Consider the following 15,638-nt stretch of genomic DNA (forward strand, 5'->3'; position numbering starts at 1 on the left):
TATATTTGAATGTTTTCAGTATACAAGCTTGGCTGCTGCCGGTGATTTGTCCGCTGTATTTATAGGCTGAATAAAGCTGTGAAAGGCATAGGGGCACTCACTAGCACAATTAGAAAGCCATCAAGCGTGATGTTAATGAAAAACGAGAGCGACAGATTCAGCCCCTTTTTATGTGAGGGCCAGTTGGGAATCTCTTTGTTAAAGGCAATGAAGTTACTCTGGATCTAGCTCTGAAAATGAAGGTTGGAGATCCTGGAGAGGGGAGCTGGCTGTGCCACTTTTACATCCCTGCTGACACAGCTGTACAGCAGTGTAAGTGAAGCTGATATTGGAGGCAAGTCCTGCTTGTTTATCCTTCTGTCTCCTCCTGTTGTCAGTGGCATGCTCAGCGGCCGACCTCTGTTCAAGTGTAAACCCGGTGAAGACTGAAGTTGCAAGAGGTCAGACCTCTTGCTGCTGTCAGTAATACCAGTACAACACCTTGAGGTGAGTAGGGCAGATTTTGATCACGGTTGCACAATTATCCTGCTGAAATCACAATGCTGCCTGCAGAGGTGTGAGCTCAGATTCACAGTGGTGTGACTGAAATCAGCATTTGACACATGAGAGTTCATCTGACTCATCCAAGGCAATGCTGATTCTCCAGATTCACATTTGTGAGATTTCAAATCAAAATTCACTGAAATGGGCTTAAACTGACACAACCCTACATGTGGAGTGAAACCACTTATTTAAGGTAAGAGACAACTCAGTTCAGTGGCTGGTTTTCCTTTATTTCCCCGTAGGTTTGTGGTATCTATGTCCCCTGGGTTATCTCCTACTTGCACAACTACTAGGAGAGTAGGAAGATATTCTGGTATTTCCAAATCTGTCTGGATCTTCTCTGTGATATAACATACACATGCAGGTGTGACCAGCATGAAGCAGAGCTCTGCCTGCTCTCTCTGTGTCCTTAAAGGAAGGGTGGCACAAGTTGCTCCACATTGTAAGCCCTGAGGGGCTCCTCAACACAAGCTGAGTTTGCTGGATTGCTATGGGGCCAACAGCCCTCTACTCCCAATCCTTCATGCCAGCACTTTCCATTGACATTGTGTTGAATGTGCTTCCAGAAGGCACTGGAGCCATGGGAACATTGAATGTCATGGTGCCTGTCCATCCCACCTCCTGCTGTTCCTCGGGCAACGAAGGAGCCCCTCTAGCTGTAGTGTGGCTGGCAGCATGCGGGGGGCTTTACCAAGTGCAAAGCAACACTAGGGAGACGGCAATGTGCCGTGCTGACGCTGAGCTCGGTGTAGCTGAGGACTGCCATGTTCAGTTGGGACAATCTGCAGCTGGTAGATTCGTGTGGGGAGAATATGCACTCAAAATATATAATTACTGGATTTGGGTTTTATTTGAAGGAAGGAAAAGGATTTCACCAAGGGATCACTGTATGTATTGCAAAGCAAGGCTGATTTTTCTTTTTTTTTTCCTTTTTTTTTGAGGGAGCCCTTTGTTGAAATCTTGGCAGCCCATCTCTGCCGGGAAGACAGAACTGCTCTGTGCTGAAGCTGGGGTTGGCACATCTTCTTCCCAGCATGCGGGGTGTGCAAAGGCGGTGGGGAAGGCTGCCATCTCATGGTGAACCTTGCATGGCTCCAGCACGCTGAGCTAACCTACCTTGCAGCCAGTTTCCAGGCCAGGTGGCTCCTGAGCAGATGTTTTCTCAACAAGTCATGCATGCAGCACCAGAAGAAGCCGAGCTGTTTTACCATGGGTTTTGTGCTTTAACTTTGAAATCAGCTCTGCCAGAGCCTAGAGTTTTCTGGTTTCTTGCCTTGTCAACATTTTATGTGAGAGCAAAATGGTAGTTATGAAAAACCATGGGGGCAAGGCAATCACTCATGTGAGAAGAGACCCATCATCAAAGTTGGTTTTAGTGGTGACTCGAGACCGATACGTTATTGTCTGTGACAGTAGCTTTGCTGAGTCACAGCCACAAATGGAAACTCCCCTGGAACCGCTTGTGGGTTGCAACTAATAATTTTGGGATTCTTTGGTATTCATCGCTAACCTTCTGCTGTGCCTCACACGTCCTACACTCCCGCTCTCACTGTCTGCCCTCTGCTTCCTGAAAACGTACCAGCACTCACCTGACATGGGCTGGAGGCTCCCTCTTGCTCCGTGGAATGGGGCAGCTCTGTGGCAGGCTTCATGGTGTTTCCAGAAAACCCTGGATATGAATCTGTGACCAAGAGGTTCAGCTTTGACTAGTAAGACACTCTAGACAAAATGAAAGTGTCCTTGCTGAATGGTGGGAGTCCAGCACTGCAGTGTGGGAGCTGGCAGGTGGCTGATGTCCATGCTAACAGCAAAGGGGGATGGAATAGATGAGGGGATTTTCGAGTATGGTAAAGGTCACTTGTTCAGGGAAATGGTTAGAAACTTTATCATTGTAAGTGCTTTGGATGCGTCTGTGGCGGGGAGAGTGAGAAACTGCCTTTTAAAATGTTGTCCAAGTCACACCAGCATTAACAGCTGTCTAAAATATATCCTGAATATGCACTTCCTGGACATGTGCATGAACATTCACTCTCAAATATTAATGGGCCCTACCCACCACCTTAACTCCTATAACTGCCCTCCTGAGTCCCACAGCTGGGAATTTCTGTAGGATGGTATGCTTGAAGGAAGAGGATATAATCTTTCAAATGTAGGTTCTGGCTAGAGAAAACTTCCCTATTAAATCTTATTTTTCTCCAGAATATACGTTATTTCGTTTTTAAAAGCTTTTTCTTGAAGCAGTGGAAGCCCAGGGTAGTGCTATGTGTAAGTACAGGAGGTGAATCAGACCGCTTTCAGCTGAAGGGATCCAGGCTGCTGTATCTGTCTCACGTGTCACCTGTGGGGCTTTTGAATGGATTAGGAACAAGAGAGAGAGGAAGCTAATTTTCACTTGTTGAAATATGGTAACATTTTACAAGGATTATGTGCTCAATGCAAAACCTTCACAGCTTTGAATCAGCAAATTTAATAAAGATGTTAAAAGAAGCTCCAGTAATGGAAAGAAAAGTGTTATACTTTACATCAGGATTTTCCTGATTTCTTTTGTGTTTTTGCATGAATATAGAAGCCCAGGCCTCTCCAGGTGTCTTTCCATGTTGTATTTTAATAATATGTTTCTGTCCTGCCTCACAGTCCTGCCTCCCCAAACCCTTTCCCTCAGCTCCAATTTTACTGCTTCTCAGCTTGGTGCATTTGCTTACAATGACCTAAATCACTTCCTTTCCTTCCGAAAAGGAAAAAAAAGAAAACAACACCCATCCATTTTTAGATAGTAGCCACATGCACAGTTGAATCTTCACACTGGGGAAACATCTGGGAAGGACGCAGCAGCAAGCAGCTGGGAGTGGGCAGGTGTGGGAAGCTCTTAGTCAGGTTTGTCATGGAAAGTCAAAATGTGCAATTACAGGACAAGGAACAGGGTAGCACATGCTGCCAGGAAAGTCATGCAGCTGGGCTGGGATAGCGTTGTTACGCAGTATATCGACCTCAGTGGTTTAATCCAGCTTAAAATGTTCTTGTGCTTCTGTGTCCCACCAACCCTATTGCGCACCACTTCTTCAGTTTTGCCACAACAACCACAGGCAGTACGCTTTGTCAGTGGAAGGATGGGACTAAGAAATTAATCTGCCCACAAAAAGATGATAGGCAGATATTTAGATAGGTAGATAGATGAATACATAGGGAAATAGTTTTTTTTTTGGTTTGAGTTCAAGTGATTTCACTGAGTCACTTCAGAGTGCAGTCCTATTTCTGGGAAGCAAGGGAGGAGGGAAGGACAAGGAATTATATCCTGACGAGTAGAAATGAGGACCACTGGAGAAAGTTATTCCAGCATGCACCAAGTCTCCATGAAGCAGAGGCAACCTTTTGCTAGGCCTAGAAGGACTCTCAGGTTGTTTCTAGGGAGGATGGTGGCAGATGGCTGGAAGAAATGAGGCATGACTAGCACAGCTTCTAAACTTGCACAGGCCCAGAGGATGTACCAAGCACTGAGTACATAAAAACTCAAGCTGCAACTTGTAACGCCTACTCTCCCTCACATGAAAATTGTCAAGAAGCCCTTCAGAGCTACTATGAGGCCAGGAAAGCAGTGAGAGGTGTCATCTGGGATTCAAGGCTTGTAATGGTCCTCTCTTGCCTTTTGCTGGAGAATGACTCAGAGCTGAGCTCTGTGGGATGATGGAGGGGACATGATCAGCCCTGCCATGTTGTAGGGATTCCACAGAGGTATATGTGCAGTGCAAACGCTACAACACAGTGCTGCTGCAGACAGGAAAAAAGCTTGAGTGCAGCCATTGAGGCTTTAAACTTGGTACTGATGGGTGAAGAAGGATTTTTTTCTCCATGGGGGCTGCTATTCATACAGTGCAGTTTAACTTCTGCATGAAGATGAATCCCCCTGCATATATGATATAGAAATCTAGCATAATAGGCGCATACTGGGCACCGGTTTTCTATTAAAAGCTTGTTTACAAGAGAGGGATAGGGAAAAGCAAGAGGGATTAACTAAAAAGAACTTTTCCCCATGGAAACTCTACTTTGCTTCAGATTATTATGAGAAGCAATTATTCCCCATACACATTCACACGTTTCTCTCTTTTTGGGACATAAGACCTTCAGATGTTTTTTCTGGCTCCACGCTAAGCTCAGAATAGGGCGCATGTTGGCACAGATCCGTGCTGACCCAGCAGGCTGCAGGGACTTCCCTGAGTTGCCAAGGGCAGGGTCCGTCTCCCTCCACTCTGGTGGATGTGGCTTGACCAGATCCCTGGAGCCCCCTGCTCTCCCTGCGTGGACTGCTGCAGGAGCTGTGGGGCTTGATTAGCTTTTTGAATATTTGAGGGAATGAGGTGAACACAAGAGCTGGAGCTAGGAGTGGGATAGGAGAGCTGAACTGAGTGATGGTGAGATGAGATGGAGGGAGAGGAAGAGGATTGTGAAGTTGGGAGCCAGGGAGCTGCTGGACTGGTTTGGCCACTTTACCAACCCTCACCCCTGCTAAACATGGGTTGCTGGTTTTTACATCCTCTGTTTTAAAATAATTGGCAAGGTACATGTGAACATCTCGTTCTTCTGATGCTTCTCAAGGGCAGGTAGGAAGTCATCATTCATCAAGTGCTGGGAGAGCTGGAAAAATTGGACAGCTTGGCTTGGGCTGATGCTGAATTAGAAGGGGCAAACCTAGAGAGATGCACATTCAAGTGTGTGGGAGAGAGGAATGAAGTGTTGTTTCCCCTCAGTCCTCACTTAAGAGCAATGGCAAAAGCAAGGGCATGGAAATGAAACTGCAAATGGGGAACTAGCTCTTGTGAGCCTGATCTAGCAGGGCATTTCCAGCATAGCTCAATGTGTCCTGCAGGAACCAGATCAGAGCTGAAGCAGGTTAAGAAACACTTTAAGTTCCCAGATCACTGAAAGAATCTTCTGGCCACCCAAGCGTAAGCCTTGCAGAGAAACAGGGGCCATGCAAAGGCAACAATTTCAGGCTAGCCTCAAAAAGCATTACCTTGATGTTAGCACCAGCTGGGCTCCCAAATCTTTCTATTTTTTTTTCCCACTGTAGAACATGAGACTGATTTGCTGAACTCCTGGGGTGCCAATCACACCCAGGCGTGCTTGAACTGGCCTTTTGCACTCCAGAGTGCGGGAGAGCACAGGGTTTCTGAGGTCCTTTTGGGCCTGCCAGCCCTGGAGCCGTTTCATGGCTGCTGGAGGGCTGCCAGCTTGCAGGTCTTTTAATGAGTGGTGTAGTGTCTGGCAAGTAACTTGACTTCAAGTGAGTGTGACTAATCATGAATCTTTTCAATAATGCTGACAATCCAGTCTCTCTTCTCTCACTCTGCCTAAACCCGCTGAAATAAGAGTAAATTAGCCTTATTCTGGCAAAAGCAGGAAATGATAAAGAGCCCCTAAAAGGTTTCCAGTGCACCATGCCTAGGTTTTGCAGTGAGTGTAATTATCAGAGCTGTTGTGGGTGTGTGTTTTGAGAGCAGCTAAATAGCTCCAAAGGTCTGAAAGATCGCACTCTGACACCATCCCCCGGACCATTTGCTTGAATGCGTAATTTCTGTACTTCACTGGCACAGAGTGCTCCTGCAAAGGCAATAAGGCAAAGCCTATTAGAGTTCTCAACTCCATGTTAATGGTTTATGTTTGTTTTATTGGGTATATCCTTACTGTCTGCCCAAGCAGCAGAGCCAGAATGTGACACTTTAGTTACTTCTCTGTGCTAAACTTGACCTAGTTTATTTGGTTGGAGAGTGAGATCTTTGTCTCATTTATTAATGAGTTCCTTTGGATGGCTAAGGAAGCAAAAATGCAATTGGGTCTCATATCATATGCAGAAGTATATCGTATTATTTGTTCTCTGAGAAGAACAATGCAGGCATTGTTGCCCCAAATGAAACCTGATGGAAAGTAAGTGCATAATGAAGAGAAAGCAGAGAGATTGGGAAAATAAACCCAAGGCAGGGAAGAATGGGAAAGTATCAGTAAGTTCCAGGTGAGTGTCTGCTGCTGGGCAAGAAAAGGAAATTTTGTTGTGAGGGTATAGTTCTCAAAATTGTTTTTAATGTTACTGAATGGGACTTGGAGACTAAATTGTGTTACAGGTCTGAGTCATAGGCTGCTTGGTGTGGCAGGGTGGATGATATCCTTGAGTGCTGGAGACCTCAACCAGCTTTTTTTAATTATGTCTGTGTGTATTACCTTCCCAGCAAAACATGTAATTCTCAGCAGAGGAAAACTGATAGTTCTTGCTGACATATTGTGACCATTGACTGTCACTACAGTTTTCCCTCCTGGTTTTCTTTTTTGTACCTACGGTTGTTTACCTCTGCTTGATTTTTCAACCTCCCCCCTTCCCACTACCCTTGTAGAGGTTTGGAGTAATTCCTGATGTAGTATGGGGTTGCTCTTCCCTTCTCTTCCTTCTCTTTCTTTCTAGACCACAGCCTTTAGGTAGCTTTTCAGGGATCCAGCTAAGAGGATGGATGGGAAAGTGATTTTGTGATACACAAATCCTAACAATCAGAAAAAGTTTAGTGGATTTCGCCTAACTGGAACAGTTGCCAACATTGACAAATCTTTGCAGAAGGCAGCAATGGATCTTAAGTTGCGTTATTCACACTTAGTTATTTACAACGTTCACATCATACTGTACATCCGATGGAATTGTACTTTCTCGTCACCATTTTGGAAGGATGTGAGACAACAAAGGTTAAAGATAAAGCTGCCTAAGGAAGGGGCAAATGCTTCCCTCTTTGAAGTTCACTGCCAATCCCAGTACTGGATGAAAGTTTTACATATGAGTGTTTCTTGGAAGGAAGAGATATTAAATGCTAAAATTCAGGAAAAACAAATTACTCCTCTATACCCAATACATGGTTGGCTTAATGGCAGCGAGACAGTGCAGAAAGGTCTATGTTTACTATAGGCCACAGAAGAAGGAGGCTTTGCTTTAATAACAACTTCAAAAAAGAGGAAAAGGAATAAAAACTTTATGAGAATCAAAAAATCTAACTCTGTGTCTCCAGGAAATTCCTATCCCTTTTTCATTGCTTGCCTGATCTGTTCTTTGGAGTTTGATTACTGCCACTTCAAGACAGAAAAAATTTAGCTGTTGTAGACAGTAAACCTCTGCTCAACAAATAAATACGGTAGTTTTTCCCTAACTTCTGTTAGTCAAGATATGTTTGAAGTATTTTTGAGATCTTTATTGCTGTCTTGTAAGCAATCACCTGTTCAACTACAACCAAAAAATCCCAGTTTGCCTAGTCTGTATTTTTATTACATTCACCAAATTCTCTCTCACAACATCAAGACCTCAAGTTTGATACAATGCATTTGCTTAATTGTTTATCTGCCTATTTTTGCTCTAACACACGAAAGGTGTCCAGATTTTTGCATTACCTGGTCTCTGTGCTGTGGCAGTTTGGCACGGTTAAGTGCATAAGAAATTAAAGCAATTTCTGCCTCTATTGGTGTGACACAAATGCATTTATCTGCCATGGAGTCCTCCCCCAGACATGCCTGCATGCTCTGCTTCTCATGGAGTTTGGGAACCCAGGGGCCATGAGTCTCAAATCATGTGAAGAGACTTAGGATTTCATACTCCTCTGACACTGGAGTGGGACAGAGGAAGAGAGAGGACAGTGATGGGTTTGGAATTTTATGTTTTACCAGTAAGTCCTAACATTGCAGAAACATCACTATAAAAGGATTTTATGTTGTGCTTCCATTTGTCTTTACCAAATTGCATTGCAGGGAAGATCCCTCCCAAGCCTAATAAGTGTGAAGCTTATTAGAGTTCAGTGCAGGAGCTCAGATAGACCTACAACAGAGAGCTCAGCAACTGTTTCTGCATGGTCAAACAAGCAGGCAAAGGCATCATACTGATGGTAACAGAGCTTGTGCATACGATTCTGGCAAAACCACCCCAAAACAAGTTCAAGTCCTAAAATATTATCCCTTCCCATTGCCTGTCATTGCCCTGAGCATCAGTTTGTGCCTGTTCATGTTATGCTTACTTGAAATAGCTGTCTCTGTTCTTGCATCTGAATTTCCTGAGTGCTTTGTCTCACTTCTACCCCTTTATGCTTTATGTCTTCTCTTTCATTCCTCCTTCAGTGATGTGTTTTATTGTCCAGTAGAAGCAATAGCTGTATAGTGACTGGTCCTTTGATTGTAAGACCTTGGGAGCAGAGCTAGTGAGGTTAATTCTTGTCCTATTGAGGTCAATATTTTTACAGTTATGTGAGTAGTGCCTGGAAAAAGAGAGTTGTCTGGGAAGGAATATTTTTTTCCTTTTTTTTTTCTTCTCCCGAGGCTTATTATGGAAAAACTGGGGAGAAAAATGAACAGGAATTTTTACCTGAGATTTTTTTCTCAAATTGATAATGAAGGAATTTTTATAGAGTGAGAGAGATTATTTACGGAGCAGGTTCTCAGTAGGTGAATACAGGTGATCAGAACACATATTCAGAGATATTAGCATTTCGAAGAACTCAGGTGAAAAAGATATATAGCCTGGTATGCATGTCCTTTTCTGCTTTGCTTGCGTCTCATAGAAGTGCCTCTTCCAAGGGCCAGAAGACAATGAATATTGGCCTAGTAGTGTAAAATACAGTTCCCAAATGGCATGGCTTACATATTGTTAGCAATATGAGAGCTACATCAAAGTTGTAGATAAACTACTGAAGTAGCCTACCTTTTTTTTTTTAATGTTCATATATGCAGCTCTGCACAGAGCTGCTGCTTCTATATGTTGTACCCGAACAAACTGCATCCAGGAGCTCCGCATGGAGTTACTTTGAAGTTTGCCCTAAAGTATGGCTGCAAGTGTATTTATGCTGCCTTTTTTTTTTTCTCCCTGCCTTCCAGATAGATAGGTTAGAACTGATTTTTGGTAGACAGAGAGAGTCTTATCTAGTTTGTGTTTGTTTTCAGAACAGCAGTGTGAAAAACACTGAGGAACAAATGGGCCTGGGGAAAAAATTTAAAATTAGGGAAATGAAAGAGCAAGTAGACCTGAACAGATAAAAAATTTCTATACCCTGTCATTTCTGTAAAGTTTAATGTTCAAATATCTGATTCACTGTTAAGAGGAATACCTGATGAGCCCCAAAATGTGTGAAATCAAGAGACTGCATGCACGAAGGGGTTCCAGTCACACGAACATGTTGCTCAGTGTTCACTCTCAAAATTTGAAATATCACAAGGAATCCTACAAAACGACAGCTTCATTCCCATGCCATGTGTGGTAAACATTGTACCTTGTGTAAATTGCTGTGAGAGGGCAAAGTACTTTTCTTGGATCCACAAGGCACCACTGAGCTTTGATGTCTGCTCTTTGATACTGTCAACTGTGATAGATCTTCACATGTAAGAAAGGCAAAACATCAATGCTGAGTGATGGCATATACTGATCTGGGAGGAGAGTCTTGCCTGGAGACCATTTAAATGTGCAGAATTTTAACTGTTTCTTTGGATTCTGCCGAGATGGCTATTGGTTTTAAAGCACAGCAAAGAGGCAAGATGCATGGGACAGGTTTTGAATCTAATCTGTTTTACCATGTCTGGGCATGGGTCGCAACACTACACTGCCAAACCTCTTATCTCCCAAGAACAGTCCCAGGTGCCTGTGTGCTGATCATCCACATGGTCATCCAAAGCATTCATGGTACCAAAGCATTTGTTCACTCCTAGTCTCTCTTTTGAAGAGTACCAACTAGTTCCGGCTGAAATGAAGCCCTGTGCATTTCTGGAGTTACTCCAGGTTTTGCTCCCAAAAGTCAGTGTGGATGAGACACCCCTGGGTCAGTTTCTCTTTGCCCCACGTAGCCATCCAATGGTATCCTGGGAGGATTTACAGCCCAGACACCTCCACATGCTCTGAGGATATGAACCCAGGCAAATAACTCATACTTTCAGTTTCATGCTCAGTTACACTATCCTACAACACAATCCTCATATTATTTTGAGCTCTTTGAAGCAAATGATCTCCCTGCAGGTTTACACACAAAATAATTTTGATCTCCTGGAATTGCAGGAGCACTGCAGGCCCAGAGAAGAGATGTCCTAAGTGGTGCAGACTGTCTTGAAGGGGTCAAGCCATGAGTGCTGAGCCTGCAGGAATCACCCTCTGAAAACGATGCATTTATCAGTGTAGGTATATCTAGCGTGGTTCACCTTCTTTGGATTACTCCCAGTTTACACTTTGAAATTAGAAGCAAGGCTGACTTGCTGCAGGTAACTTCCAGTTAAGTTTCTCAGTATGGCCAGGTGGCTGCTGAGCCACCCTGCAGAGTCCTACTGAGTTTTGTGGAGCTGGAAAAGGGAACAGGATTTCTACTGAACACAGACCCTTTTAGAGCTGGGCCCAAGCTCTTCCTTAGGGTGTGTGCAAAGATGGCTTCAGCAGAAGAGAGTATATTGCAAATACTCATGAATCCTCTGAAACCCAGCTGGCCCTGATTGTCTTTGATGTAGGTCTGAGTTATGCACCGTCCAGGACACCTTGCTTCTCCGAAATGAGTTCAGCAGTCCAGAAATGGAAGCCAGCCCTTATTCCCTGAGTACTGCCGGTAGAAAATGAAGAAAAACTTGAGCAAAGCTGTATACCAGTGACCACAGGTTAATTTCCCTCCCTACTGTATAGAATTAGCCATTCTGACGTGCTTTTTTGTGAAAAGGGACCAAAAATATAATCACTTTCACTGTTAGAGAATGTGAATCCAGTAGTATTTAAGTGATGTCCCTGGGGAATGTTTTGTAAATAACCAAGACTGATTATTCCCAAAGCAAAGAAATCAGTAATCCACTTTGTTGCCTCTTCTGCTCAATAATTGTCTTTACTGTAAGTAAGTTCATCATGAGTTCTTTTCTGACTAAATATAAGCTATAATATATTGAATAATTGCAGGAAGGTAGAGAGTCCTATATTTAACTCCTTCACCTGATCTTTTAAAACTCTCCGTAATTTTTCTTGGTAACAAGAACTGTTGTTTATGCTGTGGTTTGAAACTGTGATGAAGACCCATTCCCCTTGGCCTTAAATGTAGCCAGAAGGCTGTAAGAAATCTCTTGGATTTCATCTACTCCTGTTTTCAAAGCATCATGTGTGAGAGGTGCATTGCAAGCAGTAGGCTGGCTGTGCATCTTTTGATCACTGGGAGTGAGTTTTAATTTAAACTGGCACTTGTAGCTGGTAGCATCACGTTGATAAAAAATAAATCGCTTCAGGTATTTTTGTGGTTTCTCATTTTCTGAAGCCTGTCTTGTTTAGAAGGAGGCTTAGTATGAGTGAAGTAATCTCATTTAACGTGGTTACATGCAAGAGTGCAGTTGACTTTGTGCTGTACTATGGAGCTCATAGCACAGAGCTGCAAACTGGGGGTGCATCTCTGAGAGGCTTTGGGGGCTGGTAAAGCAGCCAACAGGCTGGGCTGCAGAGGAGGTCTGCCTACTGCAGAACTACGGTAGCAACCTTTTGTTTTCTTTATGCCATTCTGGACAATTCATGAGGCAGATGAACCGCAGCACGCCCTGAGGTCCTGGTCTGAGGTGCACAGCCCAGCTCAGCCTTGCTGCTTGTGAGGCTGAGACCTGGGTGTTCACCCTCACCTCATTGCATCTTTTGGCAAGGGAGGAGAGGGAGGGTATAATGCATTTCCATAGGTCTCCTGGCTGGTATGGCTGTGGTACCCTCTAGGATGAACCTACCCTAGCAGTCTCTCGAGGGATTGTGTTCAGGGATTTAAGGCTATCAAAGCTACAAGTGATAGATAAAAGATAACATGTTGGAAGCTTAATAATAGCCAGCCCAACCAGATCTAGGGATAATCATATCAGTGTATTAATAACAGGAGACATTGTATGTCCTGCATACATATATACTCATATCTTACAAATAAGTCTGCTTGTGTGTGGTCCAGCCACTGTGAACTGATATCGCCCATGTCACCAGAGGTTTGCCTTGGTTTGTAAGTCAAACAGTAAATTATACAAAAGAGTAGTATTTACTAAGCTGACATTTCATACAATGGTATGAAAGACAATGTGCTATGGGCTATGTTGTGCTTACAGTTTTAGACGGCTTTGTATACATCAACGTTTAAACAGGCAATATGCACACAAATTAAGGTCAGTCGAAGTTAAAGCTGAAATATTTTGTACCATCTCTTCAAGTGGACACTAGAAACTTAAAATATTACACTCTGTTCAGTTTCCCTTTGGGTGTCCTAGTATTTCAAGTTACACCTCAGATAAGCCAACTAAAGTAGGTTAGAAGATACCTTCCTTTTTTTAACACTGGGTGTGGGATGCAGTTATTTTGCGTCTCCTGTACTCTCCTCTGTTTTTCTTAGCTGCTCATAAAGCAGAATGGGAAAGGAGAAATAAGTACATAAATCATGAAAAAACCCAAAAATACTTGGGGAACATAGAGCCACAGTATGCTCCAACTATATTTCAGTGTTGGTTTAAAACACCACCAGCATGTTTTGTTTTGCACTTTATTTTTGAGGCACAGCTTTGTCAATTTGAGTCTTCTTGGCTCCATTTGAATCAATGGCAAAACAATAATCAGTCTCAGCAAAAAATATTATTTCCACTGGGAACAAATTCTTCTGACTTGAGACTTAACCTGAACACTTCTTCCATCTCCAAGTTCCTCAGCCCTGATGGCTGACTAACAGAGTATAACTTTGGACTCATTTAAAATGCAATTGCAGAACACACCAGAGGAAGTCATTTAGCAGTATATCGACAGAAGGGCAGACTGTAAATCTAATAAGCTTCTTCCATTTCTAATTTCTAGGATCGCACTATTACCAATATTATATTGCCTTTGGCAATATCTGACACTCACATATGGCAATGTACCAAATGGTCTATTAATATGACAGATGCATTTTAGAAAAGAGTAACTCTTTCATCCCCCTCGGATACATAGACAAATTGAAGAATGCCTTGAACAAAGCTCACTATTTACTCTTTTCCTGTTCTCATGCTGCTTATTAAACTGGTATGATGTAAAACCAAGGTATAAAACAGACTGCTACACCAAATGTAATTTAATAGCATCCCTTCAAAGATAAGTATGTTGTTAACTTTCCATTGGGATTAACCTATCCAAGGCAGCTCTTTGTAGTTACAGGATATTAGTGCATGACCTTGTGAACCATCACATGCAGCTGGTGGATGCCAGTGATTTTCACTTCATAATGCAACCATCTCAGACAGCAGAAAGCCAGAACTGAAGACATGCAGGTATATCCAGGTAACAAAACATGTCTGATAGTGGTCTTGAACCAAGAAAATCTGTCATTTTAAGTGCTCCTTGGAGAGGAGTATCTGGGGAATTCATATTCTCTGATTTGAATCTTTTCTAAGCTCCTAATGACACTATCTTGAAATAAATCTTACCTGAAGCAGATGCCTCCTCCAATATACCTATATAAACCTTTTGTTCCAACACACACAAAGAACACTTTGAGTTAAATACTTTTCTAGATGGCTCTTACAAGCTGTCAGCATTAAGTTTCATAACAAACAGATGTTCATATTTTATAAGCCTCCTCCATAAAAGACTTCCAGTATTCTCTATTTCAACAGAGGCACAATGGAAAATTATAAGGGTCTAGAAACAGAACTCCTGTGGGATCCCGAAATGAATAAGTTTGGCTCCAGCAAGACATGTCTACAGCTGTGGAGACATCAATAGTGAGCGGTGGGAAGGGGTGGATGAGCAAGATTAGATAAAGGCCATAGGATTAACATCCTAGTGCTGGAGGGATTTCCACTGGTAGCGGAAAGAGGAGGCTGCCCTGCTTCTGTCGAGGCACTGACTTCAAAACTGACATCCATAAGAAGGACATGAACCTGTTGGAGTGAGTCCAGAGGAGGGCCATGAAGACGATCAGAGGGCTGGAGCACCTCTCCTATGAAGACAGGCTGAGAGAGTTGGGGCTGTTCAGCCTGGAGAAGAGAAGGCTCCGGGAAGACCTTCTAGCAGCCTTCCAGTACCTGAAGGGGGCCTACAGGAAAGCTGGAGAGGGGCTTTTTACAAGGGCATGTAGTGACAGGATGAGGGGGAATGGTTCTAAACTGAAAGAGGGGAGATTTAGATTAGATATTAGGAAGGAATTCTTTCCTATGAGGGTAGTGAGACACTGGCACATGTTGCCCAGAGAAGCTGTGGATGCCCCCTCCCTGGCAGTGTTCAAGGCCAGGTTGGATGGGGCTTTGAGCAACCTGGTCTAGTGGAAGGTGCCCCTGCCTGTGGCAGGGGGATTGGAACTAGATGATCTTTAAGGTGTCTTCCAACCCAAACCATTCTATGATTCCATGACTTGGGAGAGGCAGTTTGGGGCTATTTCCTAATGCCAATACAGGTAACAGAGCTGCGAATCCAATAACACCCACCTGAGTTCAGTGGCAGTGTGTCGTTTGTCCCCCTGAAAGCAGGGGAGCAGAAGCAGCCTGGCAGGCTGTGCTGTGGGAGTGGGTAAAGGAGGACAAAGCTCTTCCCCATGAGGTTGCAACATGGCACCATGGTTGCATTGTGCAGAGCCCTGGAGCCCCTTCAACACCAGCTGGGTTTGGGGCTTACAGCACCCTCGAAGCAAAAGCACACCCCGAGGGACAAGCATGTGGGGTGGAGGTGAAACTCCTGGCATATGCCTCTCTTTTAACAAATATTGGCAATAGCAGGAAGGAGGGGGACATGCCTCCTCAACTCAGAAAGGGCTGAAAAACCTCATTTTCTGAAGCAGCACGTTTTCATGTGCTGCTTTGCAGCCTGCTGCCCTAACACCCTGCATCTAGTACTGAAAACTCAAACAGCGTCCCTACTTTTTCCCCTTTTTTGAGACAAGACATCCAGAAGAGTCAGAGGAGCAGCTAAAGGAGTCTCTTTCCACAGTTCTTGTTCATTATTGCTAAGGGATTATCTCAGGTGGCAAAGGTGCAGCTGGCTTAAAAGTAATTTAGAGGCAGAACCATGCCGTTCTGCCCTCCCAGACCCTGTGTTCCTGCTACCTCCCCTCTAAGGACACCTCTCGTTGTACAGCCAAGCTGCCAGCCAGATCAGG

Source organism: Nyctibius grandis, chromosome 2 (genome assembly GCF_013368605.1).
Source record: "Nyctibius grandis isolate bNycGra1 chromosome 2, bNycGra1.pri, whole genome shotgun sequence".
Lineage (NCBI taxonomy): Eukaryota > Metazoa > Chordata > Aves > Nyctibiiformes > Nyctibiidae > Nyctibius > Nyctibius grandis.